The sequence below is a fragment of the Pseudophryne corroboree genome, chromosome 4 (genome assembly GCF_028390025.1).
Source record: "Pseudophryne corroboree isolate aPseCor3 chromosome 4, aPseCor3.hap2, whole genome shotgun sequence".
NCBI lineage: Eukaryota > Metazoa > Chordata > Amphibia > Anura > Myobatrachidae > Pseudophryne > Pseudophryne corroboree.
Genome location: NC_086447.1, coordinates 217,600,501 through 217,624,010, shown reverse-complemented (window position 1 = coordinate 217,624,010; position 23,510 = coordinate 217,600,501).

Sequence of the window (23,510 nt, the reverse complement as noted above, 5' to 3'; positions counted from 1 at the left end):
GAACGTTATTAAAAGGCGCATGAACCCTGTCATGGTCCAAGGAGTTTGTGGAGGTGTGGACTCAAGCCGTCCTGCTGGCTTTCCCGAGGAGGAAGAACCGCCCAGAAGACGGAAGACGGCGGGAGACAAGCAGTCCAAAAGGAGGCCTGATGGTAAGAATACATTTAGATGAGCTGTACTAAATCCTTCTTTTTTTTTTTATTTATTTGCTAATGTGTTTGTTCTTTTTCCCCAGACACGCCTGCCCAGAGGACATCACCTGCGCGCAGGACATCGGCAGCGCGCGGACCATCACCTGCGCAGCAGGCATCGGCAGCAGTGCGTGGACCATAACCTGCGCAGCAAGCATCAGCAGTGCGCAGATCATCACCTGTGCGCCACACATCATCAGCGCGCAGACCATCACCTGCGCGCCAGACATCAGCGCGCAGAATGTCAACTGCGCGCAAGACACCGTCAGCGACCACACCACCAGCTGGGCGCCAAACTACATCTCCTGCGCACAGGCCATCACCAGCTCGTCATCTCTCCAGGAGCTTTGGGACTGTGACCGAAGAGCCTCAACAAGACACTACCCTTGTGGACCCATCACCCGAACTGTTTGAGTCAACAGGGTTAACGGACGAGACTTTTCTTGGGTTTGAAGACAGCCGTGCAGACGTATCCAGCCATACCCTTGAAAAGTCTCCAGAATTGAGGACAAGTGAAGCTCCTGGAGCAGCGGCACCACAGGATGGAGAAGGTTTTTATTTTTGGGGTTTTTTTGGGGGGGGAGGGGGGGGGTCACCATTTTTGTATAGTTTATTAACTTTATTTTATTTTTTTCTTCTTTTGCAAACAGAGGTGCCACGGACCAGCAGCGGACTTGCGTGGGGGATTGGTCCCTTCTTCAGGCCGGATCTCCTACAGGATTCGTCGGACGAAGAGGTGGAAGTGCAGCAGCCCGCTGTTTCTACATCCCTGTGTGAGTAATTATCAAATTGTGAGCCTTCAAACAAATGTATGAATGTCCTGAAGGACGAAACGCGTTGGGCATTCCATGATCTTTCCCAGATCAACCTCCTGAACCTAAGATAAGCACTTTCTACACATTTACTACAAATCGATGTGTACCTTGTACTTTTAGATTTTTTCTTCTCTTTTAATCACATGTTCCTGTATTTTTTATGCATTTTTTATGAATTCTCATGCTTAAGCATTTTTTTAAATCAAAGTATATCAGTGTTTTTACTCATGTAAAATAAATATGCTCTTTCTTTTTATATAAAAAATCTTTTTTACGTTCCTTTACTGCAGACACCATTGGTCGCTTGTGCCCATATTCTTGGTTTCTATAAATGTATGAATGTGTATACTTATTTCTAATTTTCTTTTCAGCTGCACAATGCAATTGGTGGCAGACGTACAGGAAGGGCAGGATCCCTCAAATGTTCAGAGGGTACACACCCTGGCAGCAGAGGTGACTGCCCACCAGGATAACTACACGAATGTCGTTGAAACCAGACTGGACGCCATTGAGAAGACAATGGAGAAGATGGCAAACGGTCTGGTTGAAATGCAAAAGGCTCTTGCCGACAGCATGGCAGAAACGCAAAAGACCAGATGAGAAGATCACAGGGAGACTATGGACATCCTTCAAGTTCTGGCCACATCCATCAACCGGCTGGTGGATAACACATCATGCCTGGCACACAGCATTGACAACATGTCGGAGAGCCAACAACATTCGGCAGCCAGCCACCAGATCATCGCAACCACACTGCAGATGATGTACGATAAGCTCCCAGAGCCAGCTCATCAACACGCTGGTGAACCACCACATCCGCCATCACAAGCCACACGGACCCCTCCTGCCCTTCCTCCACCACCATCCTGGTATGGACAGTCACAGCTGTACCAAGGATATACAGGGATGTACCCCACCTACCAGATGCCTCCACCACCAACACCGGCCGCATCATCTACACCAGCACGGCCACCGAGTCAACGCACTCCACAGCCGCCCAGGGCATCGACTCCCCATCAGGAGGAAGAAGAGGATCCGGACGGACAACCACCATAAGCCCGGTCGTATTGTTTTATTATTTACTCTTTATGTTTTTCATGTTTCCCTTTCTCCCCCTCCCATTAGTTTTTTTTCTTCTTACTATTGTTTTATATTTGTGTTGGGCTCCCCCACTCCTGACCGGATACTACCAAGGAGATTTATGTCTAGGCATACATGCACGGTGCGTGTGGTAACTGATGAAAGCTCCTTGTGGTTACATATATGATGGACCAAAGAGCTATTCTGATACCACTTTTTTTTAAAAAACAAACTCCTTTTTGTATTGGTGTAAATTAGGCTGTCACTGTTGTGTGAATTTACTATTCACTAGTGTTTATTTTTGGCTTCTTCATAGGATTGGGTGGAAAATTAAAGTGGACGGCGTAGTTCGTGTTGTGCGTACCAAGGTGAGTAAAGCCATGTTTCAATGTATATATTCAAGAAACTTTGGACCGCCTGCCCTTGGGGAACAACACAGTCCAGCAATGGGTCATGCTGGACTGCGTGGTTCCACAAGTGCAGGCGTGTCAAAGTGCTGACCACTGTCTTGACTCTGCCACTTTGGACCGCCTGCCCTTGGGGAACAACACAGTCCAGCAATGGGTCATGCTGGACTGTGTGGTTCCAAAAGTGCAGCCGTGCCAAAGTGCTGACCACTGTCTTGACTCTGCCACTTTGGACCGCCTGCCCTTGGGGAACAACACAGTCCAGCAATGGGTCATGCTGGACTGTGTGGTTTCACAAGTGCAGCCGTGTCAAAGTGCTGAACACTGACACCACTCTGCCACTTTGGACCGCCTGCCCTTGGGGAACAACACAGTCCAGCAATGGGTCATGCTGGACTGTGTGGTTCCACAAATGTTCTTGGGAAAGGAATGAACATGACATCATTAGTGTCTTTACTTAATATGGAATTTCTTTTTTTTTCACAGATATCTACACAAGAAAAGAATGTAAAGAAGAACAAACACTACTTTTTTTTTAGTGATGAGCGGATTCGGTTTTACTCGGTTCTCAAAACGGCATCTTATTGGCTATCCAAAACACATGACATCCGTGAGCCAATAAGATGCCGTTTTGAGAACCGAGTAAAACCGAATCCGCTCATCACTACTTTTTTTGTTTTATTACATTTTATTTTTTAATCCAAAATAAAATACAATTATATTTCTTCAATAAATTTTTAAAATGAGAAGTTTTGTGTGTATTTCTTTAAATTATTAGTAAATAAAATGTAAAATATGGCATTTCAGAGATGCAGTGGTATTGTGTTAGGTCGCCCATGGTACATCAGGGGAACTGTCGTGTCCCTTCACATCCACGCAACTTGGGAAGGATACTCCGCAAGACCTGTGGAAGAGAATAGTATGAGGTTCCAGGTATTTGTGTCATCCAAAGACAAGGTACAAGCAGGTTACATCGGCCTTTGTCCCAAATGCAACCCTCCGGCACTTGAGAAACGACACATCCAAACATTCCCTGACACAGCGTAAGCATTGCTGTGTCAGGGCATGATTGGATGTACAGTTTTACAAATGCCGGAGGGCTGCACTTTGGAAATGCCGGGGTTACTTGGTCAAGAGGGAGTTTTGGCCAATACATCTCACCTGAGGGGGGTTGTCTGCTACATGGCGGAGGTTCAGGTCCACATCACAAGTAGGTCGCCCATGGTACATCAGGGGAACTGTCGTGTCCCTTCACATCCACGCAACTTGGAAAGGATACTCCGCAAGACCTGTGGAAGAGAATAGTATGAGGTTCCAGGTATTTGTGTCATCCAAAGACAAGGTACAAGCAGGTTACATCGGCCTTTGTCCCAAATGCAACCCTCCGGCACTTGAGAAACTACACATCCAAACATTCCCTGACACAGCGTAAGCATTGCTGTGTCAGGGCATGATTGGATGTGCAATTTTGCAAATGCTGGAGGGCTGCACTTTGGACATGCCGGGGTTACTTGGTCAAGAGGGAGTTTTGGCCAATACATCTCACCTGAGGGGGGTTGTCTGCTACATGGCGGAGGTTCAGGTCCACATCACAAGTAGGTCGCCCATGGTACATCAGGGGAACTGTCGTGTCCCTTCACATCCACGCAACTTGGGAAGGATACTCCGCAAGACCTGTGGAAGAGAATAGTATGAGGTTCCAGGTATTTGTGTCATCCAAAGACAAGGTACAAGCAGGTTACATCGGCCTTTGTACCCAAATGCAACCCTCCGGCACTTGAGAAACTACACATCCAAACATTCCCTGACACAGCGTAAGCATTGCTGTGTCAGGGCATGATTGGATGTGCAGTTTTGCAAATGCCGAAGGGCTACACTTTGGACATGCTTGGGTTACTTGGTCAAGAGGGAGTTTTGGGCAATACATCTCACCTGAGGGGGGTTGTCTGCTACATGGCAGAGGTTCAGGTCCACATCACAAGTAGGTTGCCCATGATAGAGTGGGATAAACGGGTCCAATATTTGCGGCAACCCAACAACAGGAAAAAACAGGTGGGAACAGGTCATCAACAGGAAGAAACATTGAAAACATTGCCGGGAAGGTGCGTCAACAGGACGTAAAACTCTGAAATACATAAATAAACATTTTTTTTTAGAATATTACAATCTCAGTTTACACGATAATACAAATATTACAAGTATACTCACAGGCAGTGGAAAAAAAGCTTTGGATCAATGTCCGTCGAGAATCATCTCCTTCGTCCATACCCACCGGTGAATCAGAAGAATGGTTCCCGCATCGGAAAGCCCTGTGACGAAGAGTCACCGGCAAACGGTTTGCGACACATATGTTGTGTAAAATACAACATGCATTTACCATGCCGCAAACCTTTGCCGGTGAGCAGTGGTCGAAGTGGAAATTTTGAAGTGGGGGTATGCAAAAGTCAAGGATGTAATTATGCGCTCGCGTTCCAGAAAAGGGGGCATGGTCACCCAAAAAGGGGCATGGTCACCCAATAGGGGGCGTGTCCCATGTAGTAGAACCCCTTATACTATCTAGTACTGGTGCCCCTTACACATTATAGCACACTGAATGATCCAAAATTCACACTATAGCACACTGAATGAGCCGACAGAGAGAGTGACAGCAGGGACAGCAGCGACAGGGAGAGTGACAGAGGGACATAGGGAAGCAGGGGAACATTACCTAATGAGATGAACAGCGGAGATGCGGAAGGGACTGTGGTTGGCAGCTGTGCAGAGGTGTAGTCGGCAGCGGTGAAGCCCATGGGCAGCGGTTAGAAGGAGACCTTTGGTGCGGCGGCGGTGAGGTACCTCTGACCGCTGCCATTTGTGGTCAGCGGCGGTGAGCAGCAAAGAGCCTAGAGCCAGGGGCAAATGGAGGAATTTTAGAGGGGGGTTTCCGGATACAGTATGTGCAAACAGAGCCGGCCCTAACCAATATGATGTCCTAGGCAAGATTTTGGCTGGTGCCCCCTAGCACCACCGCTGGTTCCGCCTCTGACCTTGCACCTCTTTCCCAGCACCATCACCCCTCACCCATAGCAGTCCTTATTTTGGTGTTTGTACCCCCTATATTTTAAATAGGAACAGTTTGCACATTTGGCACACAGCCCAAAAAGGGGTGTGTTTTTGCTGGCAAGGTGCATGGCCACACAATAGTAACCCCAATTCCAATTACGCCACAGTACTGCACCTTCATTCACATCTGATCATGCGATAGTGTCCATAATTCATATTACATCCCACAGTAGTATCACTTTACCTTATAAACGTTACTCCTCACAGTAGAGCCCCTTATTCACATTACATCACACCCTATTGCTCTTTATTCACATTAGACGATACAGTAGTGCCCTTTCTATACGCAACGACACATAGTAGAGCACCTTATACACATAATGCTACACATTAGTAATGCATTTATACACATAATTCCTCACAGTAATGCCCCTTACACATATGAGACACATTATTAATGTCCTTATAAACATAATGCGCCTTACATATTATGACAACCTTTATTAATACCCTTTTACACATAATGTCCCTTACACATATGCTGCACATTATTAATGCCCTTATACACATAATGACACACATAGTGCCCCCTACACATTTGCTGCACATTATTAGTGACCCTATACACATAATGACGCACATACAGTAGTACCCTTTTACACATATGCCACACATTATTAATGCCCTTATACACATAATGACACACATGGTGCCCCTTACACATATGTTGCACATTATTAATGCAGTTTTACATGACACACATAATGCTCCATACACATATTCCGAACACTACTGCACAACCAACCCACTCACATGCACACAGCAATCACACTGCCACTAACACTGTGACCTCTGCCTCTGCTTGGATACAGATGTGTCCTCATAAATCTTGCCTCAATGCTAACATCTGGCACCTTTTTTAATGAAAATGCATCTTATTTGCATTGCTATGTGGCTAGGATGCACAAGCAGCTTCTACTGATTAAAATGATATGCAGCATGCCTATATACTGTGTGCGACTGTGGCTGTATCTGCATACGAAATGCTACACACATAATATAGGCATGCCGCATATCATTTTAATCAGCAGAAGCTGCTGATGCCCCATAGCATATCAAATGCCCTAGGCAATTGCCTAGTTTGCCTATGCCTATGACCGGCTCTGTGTGCAAACATGAAGGGTGGGAGACAGGAAGAGAGACATGGCAAGAGAGAAAAAGGAACATGAGAAAGAGACATGACAAGATATGGCGAGAGAGTGAGAGAGGCATGGGAAGGGAGAGAGGAAAATTGCGCGGAAGAGACATGTCGAGAGAGATGTGGCAAGAGGAAGAGAGAAACATGGCAATAATGAGGTGGCGAAAGTGAGAGAGAGACATGACGAGACAGACATGGCAAGAGAGACACATGGCGAGCGAGAGAGGCACGTGAGGGGAGATAGAGACATGGTGCGAAAGACGTGGCGAGAGAGAGATATGGCAAGAGAGAGTGACATGGCGAGTGAGATAGTGAGAGAGAGAGGGGCATGGTAAGAGACAGATAACGAGACAGACATGGCGAGAGAGAGAAATGGTGAGAGATGTAAAAGAAAGAGTAAGAGCGCACTACATGGAGAGAGAGCTACTGTGAATGGTGAGTTGGGGAGAGAGCTACATAGAGACCATTGCCCCCCCCCTCCTCCATAAACAAACAGCACAGCTGACCCAAACTGGCCACCCCAGCACCCCCAGCCCTCTATAGACTGCAGCACAACGTGCCAGCAGCAAGCCCGACTGTGACTACCTACCAGAGACGTCGGAACAAGGGGGGGGGGGCAAGGGGGCAGCTTGACACCCCCAAACATGAAGGAGGCGCAGGGGAGCACTTACGTCCGCATCCCCATGAGCGGCTTCTACTTAAAAAGTAGCTTACTGTAGCAGGCAGGGTGCAGTGTCCATTCTCTACTGGCCGGCTGTCTCTTCACACTAATGTATTACAGGGAGTTGGCATGGCTGTAGCCCAGAATGCCACGCTTCCTCCCAGTAATACATCAGTGAAGAGACAGCCAGCAAGTAAAGAAGGGACACCGCACCCTGCCTGCTACAGTAAACTACTTTTTAAGTAGACGCCGCCGCCGCAGAAGTAACCGCTCCCCCGCACTAACACGGGGGAGGGTAGGGTAGGAGGAGAGAGACCGGCACCGCAGCAGGTTTTAATTCTAACTTGCCTGCCTGCCCCCCCATGGCGCCCCTGCTCAGTACAGACATAGCGGAGCTGCTGCAGCCGCGGCTGAGCTCCGGCGGACATACCCGTAGTGTATAGTCACCGCCGATCTTTTGCAGAACAGGTGACTATACACTACGGGTACATCCGCCGGAGCTCAGCCGCGGCTGCAGCAGCTCCGCTTTGTAGTGAGAGTCAAGCTTGCCTCACAAGTCCGGCGCCGGGCAGGGATGGGAGCAGCATCCTTAGTGCAGCGGGATGGCCACTTCCCTCGCCTCCTGCTGCACACGCATTCAATTAATAATAAAAAAAGACTTCCGGGTTCAGTGGTAAGAAGTGGCGGTATACCATACCACCGTATACCGCCTCACTTCGACCACTGCCGGTGAGTACAAAATAGCACCACCGGAAGTGTCTAAGCATCTAAACCGGCTTTTAAGTACACCGAAGGCACGCTCAATTACTCCCCTCGATGCTTTGTTTTTCTCTTGGTAACGTTTCTTTGCTTCACCAACAGGATTAGACAATGGAGTCAAGAGCCAAGATTTGTTGGGATAACCTGCATCGCCTATGGAAATAAGAAAAATGGTGGGTAATATAAAAAATAAAAATAAAAAATAAAATGAAAATAAATAAATAAAAATAAATACAGCCAGCCACCCGGCATTTTTCCTGTTTCGAAATCGTCAAACAGTGATGACTGGCTTAGGATGAAGGAGTCGTGAGACGATTCAGGAAATCCCACAAAAATATTCAAAAATTTCATGTTGACATCACAGACCGCCTGTATATTCATGGAATGGAATTGTTTTCGGTTCCGAAAACATTCTTCCGAATTCCGTGGCGGTCTGATCTGCACGTGGGTACAGTCAATCGCGCCCAGAACATTGAGAAATTTGTGTTCGGTGAAAAAGCCTAATTTGATCTCACGCCATCCGCTGTCCGTATATGGAAATTTGATGAACTGGATCGTCAATTTACGGAAAGCCCTAATGACCTGGGTTATACAGCGTGACAGTGTCAACTGTGAAAAACCGCATGTTTAAGACAAAGTAGGCTGGAATGTGCCTGACGCCAAAAAATGTAACGTAGCCAGCAGTTTCTGGAAACCGCTGACTGCGTGATTGGTCCGTGCCCAAGGTTCCAGGTCGGCCTCCAACAGAGCGTACAGCGAATATATGTCGCGAGTCGATAAGCAATAATTTTGAATCACATCGAACTCGCTGAGATCCTCCAGTTCACGCCTAGTGCGATACTGGCGTGGACGTGGAAATGAAACACGCAATACTGACTCACCCAATGCAGACATTTGCTGACTTTGATCCTGATGTTCACCAGCCCTTTCTTCCTCCATGCTTGCAGCCACCATGAACATCACAATCTGGTCAGAAAAAGGCTCCATTATTGTAGTCAGTACAAAAATAGGATATAAATGTGTTAAAACGCAAGGATTGTCCTAAAAAAACGATTCCACAAGAGAGCTGACTGTAATGGCTCCTTCTCCCTGAAGTCTCAAAACCGGGAGTGAGGATAGAGGAGTGGCTTTGCAGAAGTGTATCCTGGGTAAAAATGTGGAATCATGGGTACATTTCCCTCAGCAGAGTAAAGAAAAAAATATTCTTTTTAAAAATCAATTAAATAATACTTGAGTCAAAAAAGACAAACCAAGTAGATAATCCCTTCAAATATAAATAGATATGCTATTAGCAATCCACAAAGCAAAAAAAAAAAAAAAAAATTTAATTTTTTTTTTTAATCAGCTCTCGCCAGCAAAGTGAAGCGGACTGAAATTGACGAAATGACTGTCGAAAAGCACTGTTGTCGAATCGACATTCTTCAATTGAATATACTTTTGTCGAAAAGCCACATTTTGACCATTGCAGACATGCCGAATTTTGAAAATGTCGATCTGCAAAAAGTCGAATCTGAAACGGCAGGTATTTTGACGAAAAGTACTGTATAGCATTGTCGAATCCAATTCGACAGGTTTTTATTGTCGAAAATGCCCCGTTTTTCGACATTTTCATGAATTCGACCGCAATTGCATATACCCCACAGAAGGGAAAAAAAGGAAAAACATAAAATACAGTGGGCCTAATTCTAAATTGATCGCAGCAACAATTTTGTTAGCAGTTGGGCAAAACCATGTGCACTGCAGGAGGGGCAGATATAACGTGCAGAGAGAGTTAGATTTGGGTGGGGTGTGTTCAAACTGAAATCTAAATTGCAGTGTAAAAATAAAGCAGTCAATATTTACCCTGCACAGAAACAAAATAACCCACCCAAATCTAACTCTCTCTGCAAATGTTATATCTGCCCCCCTGCAGTGTACATGGTTTTGCCCAATTGCTAACAAACTTGCTGCTGCGATCAACTCAGAATTACCCCCAGTGTGTGTAAGTGTGTGTGCATGTGGGGCGACTGCACAGAATACAAGACAAGGGGGGACAATGGCAATGAGACACACAAAAGGAAGGAATGGGGGGGATGGGAGTAAGGTGAGTGATGACTCTCAACAACAATATAATCACAAATCATGTCAGATGCAAAAAGATTTTTAAATATGTGGATATTTGGCACAATATAATACTTATACTGCACTGGGCTATGGTGTATTTTCTACAGTGCATTGCCCAGACCAGGCACTCTCTAACAGTTCGCCAAACCTCTGTGCCAACTGGCCACACCCCATCTGGAGATTGATCACACCCCTAAACACGGGCTCCTACCACTGCATTGCCCCCGGTGGACCCTTCATGCCCCTGTACAACACTGCTGGTCACTTACTCCCCTATAGCCATGGTGAATCTTATAAGGTGTTTCTGATGACCCACACAACTCACAAAACTGCAATTCCATGCCTCTAATTACAAAAGACCAGTGACTATGCAGAACAAACAATCATTAAATTAAACAAAGTAATTGACTCATGACTGTTGTGTAATGAACTGTGGTGCTATAAAAAGCAAAAGAAAAGAAATTGTTGCATTACATGGCAATAGTTGAGCTAAACACAGTTGAATTAAACAGGATTTATTGTCTCTTTTATTGGTGTACTGTATAATCATGTAGGAGTTTGCATAACCTTGTTTCCCAAGAGTAACAAAACTGTAAACAAAGGGTATCACATGGGAGCTGTGTTTTTGTACCAATAGGGCACTACAAACCAATATGTATTCTATGTGGGCACAAAGGCCGTCATTCTGAGTTGTTCGCTCGCTAGCTGCTTTTAGCAGCATTGCATACGCTAGGCCGCCGCCCTCTGGGAGTGTATCTTATCTTAGCAGAATAGCGAACGAAAGATTAGCAGAATTGCTACTAAATATTTTCTTGCAGTTTCTGAGTAGCTCCAGACCTACTCCTAGATTGCGATCAGCTCAGTCCGTTTAGTTCCTGGTTTAATGTCACAAACACGCCCTGCGTTCGTCCAGCCACTCCCCCGTTTCTCCAGACACTCCTGCGTTTTTACCTGACACGCCTGCGTTTTTTAGCACACTCCCGGAAAACGCTCAGTTACCACCCAGAAATGCCCCTTTCCTGTCAATCACTCACCGATCAGCAGTGCGACTGAAAAGTGCCGCAGGATCCACAGCAAATCTACTTAGTTTTTAGTTAAATAACTAAGCGCATGCGCCCTGTGTGCCTTGCGCATGCGCAATTTGCAACAAATCGCAGCATAGTGAAAATCGGCAACGAGCGAACAACTCGGAATGATCCCCAATATAAGAAACCATGGCCCTCATTCTGAGTTGTTCGCTCGCAAGCGGATTTTAGCAGATTTGCTCATGCTAAGCCGCCGCCTACTGGGAGTGAATCTTAGCTTCTTAAAATTGCGAACAATGTATTCGCAATATTGCGATTACACACCTCGTAGCAGTTTCTGAGTAGCTCCAGACTTACTCGGCATCTGCGATCAGTTCAGTGCTTGTCGTTCCTGGTTTGACGTCACAAACACACCCAGCGTTCGGCCAGACACTCCTCCGTTTCTCCGGCCACTCCTGCGTTTTTTCCGGAAACGGTAGCGTTTTTTCCCACACGCCCATAAAACGGCCAGTTTCCGCCCAGTAACACCCATTTCCTGTCAATCACATTACGATCGCCAGAACGATGAAAAAGCCGTGAGTAAAATTCCTAACTACATAGCAAATTTACTTGGCGCAGTCGCAGTGCGGACATTGCGCATGCGCATTAAGCGGAAAATCGCTGCGATGCGAAGATTTTTACCGAGCGAACAACTCGGAATGAGGGCCCATGTACAAAGTGAGCACAACAAAGGAACTGTGTGGAACATAACAGGGGAAGCTGGGTACAGAATGGGCAGGGAAGCTATGTACTAGTGAGACACTATGTTGTGTATTGGACACACACAATATGTCTCCTCTTTTCCTTGAATACCTCCTTTCTCTGAAAGTAAATTGTGTTTATTTTACTTTTCGCCAGACCTGTTTCCAACAAGTTGCTGTATTAATTCTAAAATTACCAATGCCTAGGTGTGAGGAATAAAAATGGCATGGTCTATTTTTGCACATCCAGCTGTGTATGGTACACTGTGCTCTCTGTATACTCTTCATAAATACTGTAACCATAACTATAGGGGTCATTCCGAGTAAATTTAGCACAGCTACGATCAGGCACTCAGACATGCACTCACCCCCCCCCCCCCCCTGCAGAAGTGCAAAAGCATCGCACAGCGGCGATGCTTTTGCATTTCAGGAGTTACTCCCGGTCAGCGCAGCTCCTGTGGCTGGCCGAGAACCTCCTCGCTGCCCAGGTCGCAGCGGCTGCGTGATGTCACGCAGCCACCGCGGCCCACCCCCCCAACGTTCCGGCCCTGCCTTCATTGCCCGGACCCCGCCCCCTAAACGGCGGCTTAACGCCGCCGTCCAGCCCCCTCTCACCCAGCTACCGCCTCTGCCTGTCAATCAGGCAGAGGTGATTGCTACAGTCCAACGGCCTTCGGCCGTCCAGCATGCGCGATAAACTGCAGCGAGCGATCGGGTCAGAATGATCCCCTATTTACCATGCTTGCTATATTTCTATAAAAGCTTATTTTTTTGTACTCGGTTTCCTAATTTCCCTGATAACCTTTACTTTCATCCAATGGTTCCAGTATGCAAAGTAGAGGAATGAGATAATTACATTCTAGTAATGTAAATATAAGGATGCATGTTATGAGAGATGATAGAAAGGAAAACAATATAAAATACTCTTCTCAGATTCATCACACATTGGTCCAGAAAACAGTTTTCTTTCTAATGTTCTAAAGGCACCATAAAGGATTTATATGTAGATTAAGGCACTGCAATGAAATCTGCTCATACTATTGGTCATAATACTGTACATGTGCTTTAAGCAATTATTTATAAGCACCTACTGTATAAAAGTACTATGAAATCAATTTCATAAACTATAGAGGAGGGTGTACCGCACTGTCCTGATCAAACTGTTACAACATGTCAACAAGCTTAAAGTTGGATACACACTGGCCGATATATCGGCCGTACTCTTGAACGGCTGATATATTGCGGGTCCGTCGGCCAGTGTGTACGGCCGATATGTCGGTGAACTCCGTCGTTCACAGACATATCGCGTCGGCCCCGCAGCACAGCCGATGGCCAATATATCGGTAGATATATTGGCGCGCGGCTGTGTGTGTACAGGCAACCATGCTGCGGGAGCCGGCGGTGATCGACAGCTGAACTGGGTGGGAGTGTGTACACACCCGCCCAGTTCATGACGTCAGTCCCCGATGGATTGGGCAGTGTGTATGCTCAACACACTACCCGATCCGTCCATAGATATATCTGACGATAAATTGATCGGCAGATATATCTATCAGTGTGTACCCACCTTTAGATTCAGGGCCTCTAACCCCAGAGGATCCCTTAAGCAACTTTTTTTTTTAATAAGTGAATTTTTCAACAAAATTGATGGCGTTTATCAAGTGTTTGTTATTAAAATAAGGTTATTTAAGTGAAAGAATCATCACTCATCTCGCTTGTGCATTTTAACACCAAAAATCAAATTTTCACATCCTGTTTTTATGTACTGTATGGTTATAACTCATCACTGCTAACACCATGACAACCAACCTTCTAGTACAGCATAGCTGCTATTACAGCTTGGATGTGCGTCGCTTAGTACCGCAGGAGCTGCTGGGAGTTGTAGTCTAGCTCTGTGATTTGTGCTCTGGAAATAGCAGGACACGTGTATCCATTTTAAACTACAATTCCCGACAGCCTGCAGGACTTCACTTTGTGACATTCCCTGGAATGGCGGAGTCTGAGAGGGCCCATCCTAGGAAGAAGGCTGGGAGCAATGAAAGGTGAGAAATAGCACGAGACAAGGAGAAGTCTAATAAGGAAATTTTTGCTTATTGTTGTAATTATTGTTGCTGGTTGCAATTATAATTCAAGTACAATAAATATTGTTTTGCAGAAAACTGCATAAATATCAGCTGGAGGTGGATACAATGGAAAACTTAACATTTTATGTACATTGATTTCTATATATACAGTGATTAACTCTTGAGACACATTCCATATACCAACTGGATGCGGGAGCAGTTATTGAGATGTTTTTGGAGAAACAGTTCACTAATCATACTAGTCATTTTATTCTTACTGCACAGAAATACAATCAGTCATCAGTTCTCCAATTATCCATCTGACACTTATCTTGGCAGCACAAACATTCATGCATGTATTTGTTGTTGATGTTAGAATATCCATAGATGTTGATGGTAAATAGACATGCAGCGGGTAAACATGAACACTTGGGGAATCAGTTGGGTTGCGAAACCTGATACTTCTGAGCATGTTTATGGCCAAAATTAAGAGGGCAATGTTTTTATTAGCGGTGTCTTGCTAGTAAAAGCATTGCCCTTTTAAAAATCGTACATAAACACGCTCAGAAGTGTTTTATGATCCAACTCCTTATAAAAAACTTCTTGGTTCCAGCAATTGGTTGGTTATGTCAAAAAAAAAATTGAGAATGGTACTACTTGAAACAGCCCAAACAACACTCAGCTCTGCCCCTCTCAAGTTTTATATAATTACCTTCAAAGTTTAGTTGATTACAGACATACTGATCACAGGGGAAAATCTAGTGAACTTTTTTCATTATCTTTCTACTATACGAAGATAATACCGATTTACTTTCTCCATCCATTATAGAGTGTAAGCTTGCGAGCAGGGCCTTCCTACCTCTATGTCTGTCTGTTTTTACCCAGTTTTGTTCTATTAGTGTTGTTCTAATTGTAAAGCGCAACCGAATATGCTTCGCTATATAAGAAACTGTTAATAAATAATAATCCATTATAATAAAGAACCCCATGCTATATCCCGAAAAATAAACATCAGTTATTAAAACAGACCCGCTGCATAAACACAGTGGCGGTCTTCTATTAAGCACAGCAGGTACAGAGCAAAGGTGGTCATTCTGTGTTGATCGCAGCCAGCAACTTTTTGCTGCTGCTGCGATCAACTAGTCTACGCCTATGGGGGAGTGTATTTTAGCTTAGCAGGGCTGCGATCGCTTGTGCAGCCCCGCTAAGCTAAAAAAAATTCAAGCAAAACATGACTAGCCCTGGACATACTTACCCTGCGCGACGATCTCTGTGATGCTGGGGCTGGCTTTGACGTCAGACAGCCGCCCTCCGTTCTCCTGGACACACCTGCGTTTTCTTTTCCACTCCCCGAAAACGCCAGCCAACGGTCCGGATCCGTCCAGGAACGCCTTCTTTCTGTCAATCTTCTTGCGGTCGGCACTGCGACCGCTTTCTTAGTTGAGCGCGATGTAACCCAGTGACCCCCATCACCAGGCAACGACGCACGCTGCGCATGTGTATTCCAGACCCGTTCGCACCGCAGCTACAAACCGCTGTGTGCGAACTGGTCGGAACGACCCCCAAAAAGCATTTGCTTCAACAGTGTCTGGGTGGTTTGCTGAGCGCACATGTAAGCCTTACCTCTGTTATTTGGGAGATGGCTCTGCAGTCTATTTGTGTGGGGCCTAAATGCCGGGCCATCTTAGGGGCCTTTGTGCTGGGGTAGGTGGTGGTCACATAATCACAGTGGCGACTTGGCAGCATTCTCTACTTGCCTCCCAGCCTCCATCCAGACAGTGAATGGCTGTCAGCATGCTGATTGGTGTATGACTGAAGCTATCCACAACTCAGAGTGGGGCCCCAGCGCATTGCTTTGCTCAGGGCCTACAATGCTGTTAAGATGGCCCTGCTAAATGCTCACAAGTGCACAGTGCAAATCTGGAAATGTCCCATCAATGTCCAACCTACTTTAATAAGACAAAAAAAAATCTTTTTTTCTTTTCTTTTTTTTTTTTTTTAACAAAAATACTACTTGGTTATCCTAATTTAAATGATTCAGTAGATTGATGCTGATTGACATTGATATTGCCTTTGTTACATGTGGCAATAGCTCGTTTGGTAAACTGTTTATTACATTGCACAGAGGGGGTAATTCAGACCTGATCATAGCAGCAAATTTGTTAGTAGTTGGGCAAAACCATGGGGGTAATTCAGATCTGATCGCTCGCTAGCATTTTTTGCAGAGCTGCGATCAGGTCAGAACTGCCAATGCATAACCACCGCAATGCGCAGGCGTATCGCACAGGTACAAAGTGGTTCATTGCTCTGCGATGGGTTTGTGCGAAGAATCCATTCGCATGGGCGATCGCAAGGTGATTGACAGGAAGAAGGCATTTGTGGGTGTCAACTGACCGATTTCTGGGAGTGGTTTGAAAAATGCAGGCGTTCCCAAGCGTTTGCAGGGCGGGTGTCTGACATCAATTCCGGTCCCGGACAGGCTAAAGTGATCGCAGCGGCTGAGTAAGTCCTGGGTTACTCAGAAACTGCACAAGATCTTTTTGTACTGCTCGGCTGCACATGCGATCGCACACTTGCACAGCTAAAAATAGGATTTTGGTACTTACCAGGTAAATCCTTTTCTTTGAATCTATAGGGAGCACTGGAGTACTCTAGGGATATGGACGGTTCAACAGGAACTAGGCACTGAATAGTTAAACTTTGACTATACCTCCCCTCCATATTCCAGAGTACCTCAGTGTTTTTTTTACTGAGCCGAACTGGAGCTATAGAGGTTGACAATGGAGAAATACATATAACCAAAAACGAACAACAATAAAGTTGACACAAACGAAACTGACAACTAACAGTTGACACCAACCCGATAGAATTTCTAATTTGAAACAGTCGGTAAGAGTGTGTTACCATAAAATTCCCTGCACTTACCACAACCAGGCAAACAACTGCTCTGGGTGGGCGTCCAGTGCCCCCTATGGATTCAAAGAAAAGGATTTACCTGGTAAGTACCAAAATCCTATTTTCTTTTTCATCCACTAGGGGTCACTGGAGTACTCTAGGGACGTACCAAAGTTTCCCCCCTGGGCGGGAGAGCTGTTTGGCACCTGTAACACTAGACGGCCAAAGCTAGATGCTGATGCCGCAAAAGTATCAAACCTGTAAAAGCGCACAAACATGTGCACTGAAGACCATGTAGCCGCACTGCAAAGCTGTGTCGTAGAACTCCACGACCAGCTGCCCATGACATTCCCGGAGAACGTGTGGAATGAGCTGTTACTGATGTAGGCGGCTGTAACCTAACATGAAGGTAAGCCTGACGTATGGTCAGTTTTATCCATCTGGATAAGGTCTGCTTAGAAGGTGGCCAACCCATCTTGGCCGCATCATAGAGAATAACAACGTATCCGTCTTAGGAACTGTAGACGTTCCGAATACATAAACTCGTAATGTGCGTACCACAACCAAAATTCCAGAATCTCCTGTTAACACAGGAACTACTATTGGATGATTGATGTGAAAAGAGGACCCTACTTTTGGCAGGAAAGCGGGATTCGTCTAAAATTCCGTTCTGTCATTATGAAACACTAAATACGGTGGCTTGCATGACAAGGCACCCAAAACTGAAACCCGCCCTGCCGAAGCTAAGGCTAGGAGAGAAATTGTTTCCCAAGTGAGAAACTTAATATCCACTTGTTGTAAGGGTTCGAAACAAAAAGACTATGTAGCCATGTAATAAATAAATAAATAGATAAATATTTATATAGCACCTATAGAAAAAAAAATATATATATATAATAAAGTAATGTAAGTGAAATTCATGTATGTGGTTATAATAATATCTATGTTCAATGTTGGTAATAGTTGACATGTGGTTTATAGTAATAGACAGCTGGTCTGACTGACTTACAGCTGAAATCTGTTATAGGCTGAGTTCGTACTTGCCGCTCCAAGCTGAATGGAGATAGCCTGCAAGGGCGGCAAGAACAGTGCCTCGAGACATCTATCTGCTCCACACGCCACGGTAGTAACAGTCTGCCGGGCGGGAAGCAGAGACTCACGCGCTCGCTGTTCTAACCGCGAGCCGCTGGAGACGGGGAGACGCGCTGATTGGCGCCGGGGATGAGAGGCCACCAATGGGGATCTGCCGGTCAGCACGAGCCTAGTGAAGGAGAGAGATAAAAAGGGGGCTCCTCAGCGCTGACCGGCAGTCTGCAGATCCCTCGGTCAGTGCGCTGTTCCTACTCGCTATCCCTGCCACTAAGAGCTGTACATTGGGCAGTGGATGAGCAGTGGGACTGTGGCCAGTACCTGAGCAAAATCCTGGGTACAGGTGCATTGGGTAGTGATGCTGAGGTTTCCCTGGCTGCCACTCATTCTCGCTGTAAACATTCAGTGAGCGGCAGGGAGACTGATGCAGCTACATCCTATGCATGCCTATGGGTACTATAGCGATGCTCATGACTACACTCACAGCCACTTCACTTGCTGTAAACATAGAGTGGACTGTGGGGAAGGTTTATGAGGCAGCAAGCTAGGTACTAAGAGCCAGGTACACCACGGTATCTCTGTCTGCCACAACTATACGCTGTATACATCAGTGGCAGGCAAAGCAGAGAGAGCCATTTGGTGTTTATGCCATCCTGAGCCCAACCAGGTCAATGCAGCAGCTGATCACCCTACTGCGCCAGAGAGAGAGAGAGACCCAGGTGTAGTTGGAACCAAACTACTGAGGACAGAGTTGAGGGAGAGACAGTGTCAGCCATACCAGCTCAGAGCATTGTAAAGCTGTTTCAGAGGAAGTTGTGAGTCCAGATATCCGAGGATGGGTGAGAACTAAAATTTGCATTCACCTGCAGTACTCACAGACATTTAATCCATATTATACCATTAGCTCATCTTGAACTTTGACATTTAATGAGCTGCACGGAAGGATTATAGAGCACTAATACACAAGCCATCTTTAATACAACAAGCCACCCTATCCAGTTATTATAAGGAGTGAATTTCCAAGTACTGAGTGTCTATAAGAAAGACATCTGGAGTACACTGACAGGCAGCTCAACAATTCTTTGGTAACTTTAAAAGACACATAAAATTGTATCAGTGCTGTTTGGCTTAACAAAGTAACTATATATTCTGGGAGCACTGCCAGACTTTCCATATATTGGATACAGTAGTAAAGGAAACAAAACTGATACAGATACTGTTTGGCTAGGTAAGAATAATTTACCCTGTGGAATCCACCAAGTCAGAATAACAGGTTCTATGAGAATATATGAAAAATTCAGTTAACATATTAATCTCTAAAATGAGATTGGAAGGAGTTCAACACACGAACTGATTTATTGAACAGCAACAAAAGGATATACCCTTGTAATAATACATATATATATATATATATATATATATATATAATATGAGATATTAAGACTTAAATACAGTTTTGTAATATTACTGAATAGTAACCAAACCCTGATATATATATGAAGTATGTTATGCATAACCTTTAGTATTGCATATCCTGGTGTACACCTAGGAATATTTTTATGTATATTTGCCTAGGCTATATTCGGTAGCTACCAAAAGGTAATTTTTTGTATTGCATGCAAGTAAAACTGTATAGGCCTTGAGGGTAGGATTAGAAGGGGACATGCGACTTACAAAATGTATTTTCTTGTCATATTACACTTTTTGTGATATTATACTACCATCACTATTAAAATAGTTACTTTTGTTTAAACACAAGAAAACAGTGTGTAAGGATATTAATATTAGCTAGGTGTTAATATTATCTATTAAAATAAATATTACTAGCTGCCCCAAGCCAGCCTAATATATCATCTAGAGTTAAGCTTGGGTGGAGGCACTAAATGTCAATAGTTTAGTAGTTTATAGCACATTATCAGTATACGTAACCAAGGGTTACATAGTGGAGGCACTGCTGAGATCCCAATAAATAGGAGTACCCCCATTGTTTCAGCTTAAACTAAAAGGTAGTCAGTATGGAAAGTATAACGGGGAAAGATATTTTCCTTTGGAGTCAGCAGAAAGAGAAAAACCCTCGTAAATGCATAGCTGTAATGGGAAATTTCTCGGAATTCTCAGATGCAGATGTTATTTCTCAAATAGGTACTCTATTTGGTGTAGTACATCCCTAAGTGATTGATAAATGGAGAGGGGAATTGGGAATGGTATGCGCCATTTTGATAGAGACTAAAAATGAATTAGATCCCTATTTAATCCCTGCAATGATGATGGCAGATAAAGATACTGGTAGGCGTTGGAGCATTATTATACCTGCAGTAAGTGAGGGTGATGATAGAATCACAGACGCATCTACAGCGAATGTTAATGTAGGACAAAGAGAGAGTAATGGGAATAGTGCTGAGGGAATAGAAGATAATAATACTCCAGTAAATACAAATGAGGAGAAACTAGGATCCCAATTTGAAACTATAGTGGACAGAGTTGTCACACAGTTAGAACGTTGGCACTATGAAGGAAGTTACCGTAGATTAAGGGTGTTTTCAGGGTTGCAGCCGGTACCTCAAGGGGAGGAAACATATGAGGTATGGAAAGAAGCAGCCGTTCAGCAAACGGAAGAGTGGCAATGTCCTGATCACATAAAACGTCAGAGGGTGGTAGAAAGTTTGCGTGGGTCAGCAATGGGAGTAATCCAAGCAGCAAGGAGAAGTAATCCCAAAGCCACACTTGAAACGTACTTTGAGGCATTAGATTATGCCTATGGAACATTAGAGGATGTAGGGGACCTAATATCCAGACTACACCATACATTTCAGGAGACTGGAGAAAAGTTAAGTACTTATCTGTTCCGGTTAGACAGATTGTTATATAAGATAATAGAGAAAGGGGGAATGAAGAAAACAGAAGTAGATGAGAACAGGGTGAAACAGTTATTGAGAGGTGCATTAACTAAAGACCCTATTGCACAAAAGCTGAGGTGCTCAGAGATAAGTAAATCCCCTCCAACTTTCAATGAATTGATGAAAGAAATTAAAATGGAGGAAACAATGATTGATATGCGGGAACGCACAGTCAAGAAAGTAAAAGTAGTATGTCCAACTGTGGAAAGTAGTACATTAGAGGAAAAGATTTGTAAAATGATCGAAGAACAGAATAAAAAGATAGACCAATTCATATCTTCACAGAGCAGAGCAAATGTACCTCAAAGTAATACTAATGTTAATTATCCTCCAGTGCGAGGTATGGGAAGAGGGTATAGGTATAGACAAAGAGGCTGTTACACATGTGGAGAATTAGGACACAGAGCTGCTGAATGTAGTCAAAGTCTAGGAAACCAAACAAATACTGATCAGGTCACGGAAAGGGGAAACGGACGAGGGCGGCCTGTGACCCCCGCACTGGCCCCCTAGATATCAGCATAAATGCAATGGGGAATTCGTGGTGGAGTGGAGTATTGCCAGAAGGTATATTAGGACCCATCCCAATGACAGAGGCTAGAATTAATGGACATCCTTGCGAGGTACTGCTTGATAGTGGTTCACAAGTATCTATTATATTTGAATCATGGTATAGAGATAAATTATCAGAGGTACCAATAAAACCTTTAACTGGATTAGTGATATGGGGATTAAGTACAGAAAGGTACCCATATTTAGGATACATAGAGACAGAAATTGAATTTATAAATGAGTCCAGTAGAGATGCAGTGTTAATACCATTCATTGCACTTATATGCCCTGAAGTACCTCAGGGAGGAGAGGATGTCTCTATAATTGTAGGAACTAATACACAATTGTATGGTGCCCTTATGGAATGGTGCAGCAGTAAAAAATCACAGTATCCTGTGACCACATCTGTTGCACTTGTACAATCTGAATGTGAGGAAATAAGGGATGAATTTAACATGTGTTTTGATGGGAGTAGTATATCAGAAGAAGAAAGACACAAATTGATTCAAAGCCTGAAAGAGAAAGAGGGGGCATATTCCAGGGGAGAATGGGATTTGGGCAGAGTAAAAGGAGTGGAACATCAAATAAAATTGACAAACGATACTCCATTCAGAGAAAGATCCCGCCGAATTGCCCCAGCAGATTTTGAAGATGTACGAACTCATTTAAAAGGATTAGTAGAAAACCAAGTTATTATTGAGTCTAAGAGTCCCTATGCATCACCAATAGTAATAGCACGAAAGAAAAGTGGAAAGATCAGAATGTGTGTAGATTATAGGACTCTTAATCAACGAACAGTACCGGACCAATATGTAGTTCCTAAAATAGACGAGGCTTTAGACTGCCTACAAGGGAGTTGCTGGTTTTCAGTGCTAGATCTTCATAATGGATTCTACCAAATACCCATGTGTTCAAAGGATAGAGAAAAAACAGCTTTTATTTGTCCTTTTGGATTTTTTGAATTTTTAAGTATGCCCCAGGGGATTAAAGGTGCTCCAGCTACTTTTCAAAGGACAATGGATAAAATAATCGGGGATATGAATTACAGAGAAGTCATTGTATATCTAGATGACATTATAGTGTTTGGTAACAGCTTGGAAGAACATAATAGGAGATTGTTGAAAGTGCTGGATAGATTGATAGAAGGGGGATTGAAATTGTCTCTAGACAAATGTAGGATGTGCCAGTCCTCTGTTAAATACTTGGGGCATATTGTAAGCAAAGACGGGGTATCCACAGATCCATCTAAAGTCGAGGCAGTGAACAAATGGCCACGACCCACAAAATTGAAAGAATTAAGGTCATATTTGGGATTTTGTGGATATTATAGACGGTTTGTACCAAATTACTCTAAAATAGCAAAACCTCTTACTGATCTTACTAAAGGGTATCCTAGTAAACAGAATCAGAGGGGGAAAGGGAAAGTAGGACCCACTCAGCTTAAATTCAAAGTGAATGATTTGTTCGGAGACAGGTGGACATCTGCATGTGAAGAAGCATTTCTAAATTTAAAGCAGTGTTTAACAAATGCTCCCATACTGGCATATGCTAATCCTAAATTACCATATGTGGTACATGTAGATGCTTCACTAGAAGGGATAGGAGGGGTGTTGTACCAGAAATTTTCTGATGAACTTAAACCTGTATCGTTTGCCAGTAGAGGATTGTCAAAAAGTGAAAAGAGGTATCCAACCCATAAATTGGAATTCTTGGCCCTTAAATGGTGTGTAGTGGAGAAATTCCATGACTACCTGTATGGAGTCACTTTTGAAGTGCATACAGACAACAATCCCCTCACTTACATTCAGACCACCGCTAGATTAGATGCTACTGGTCACCGGTGGTTAGCGGCATTGGCAATATATGATTTTAATTTAAAATACCGTCCTGGCATAAATAATATTGATGCAGATAGTTTGTCACGAATCCCAGGCCAATTAGCTGAAAATACCTGTAGTGAAGAGTGGGTAGAGGTACCAGCTGGGGAAATAAAAGG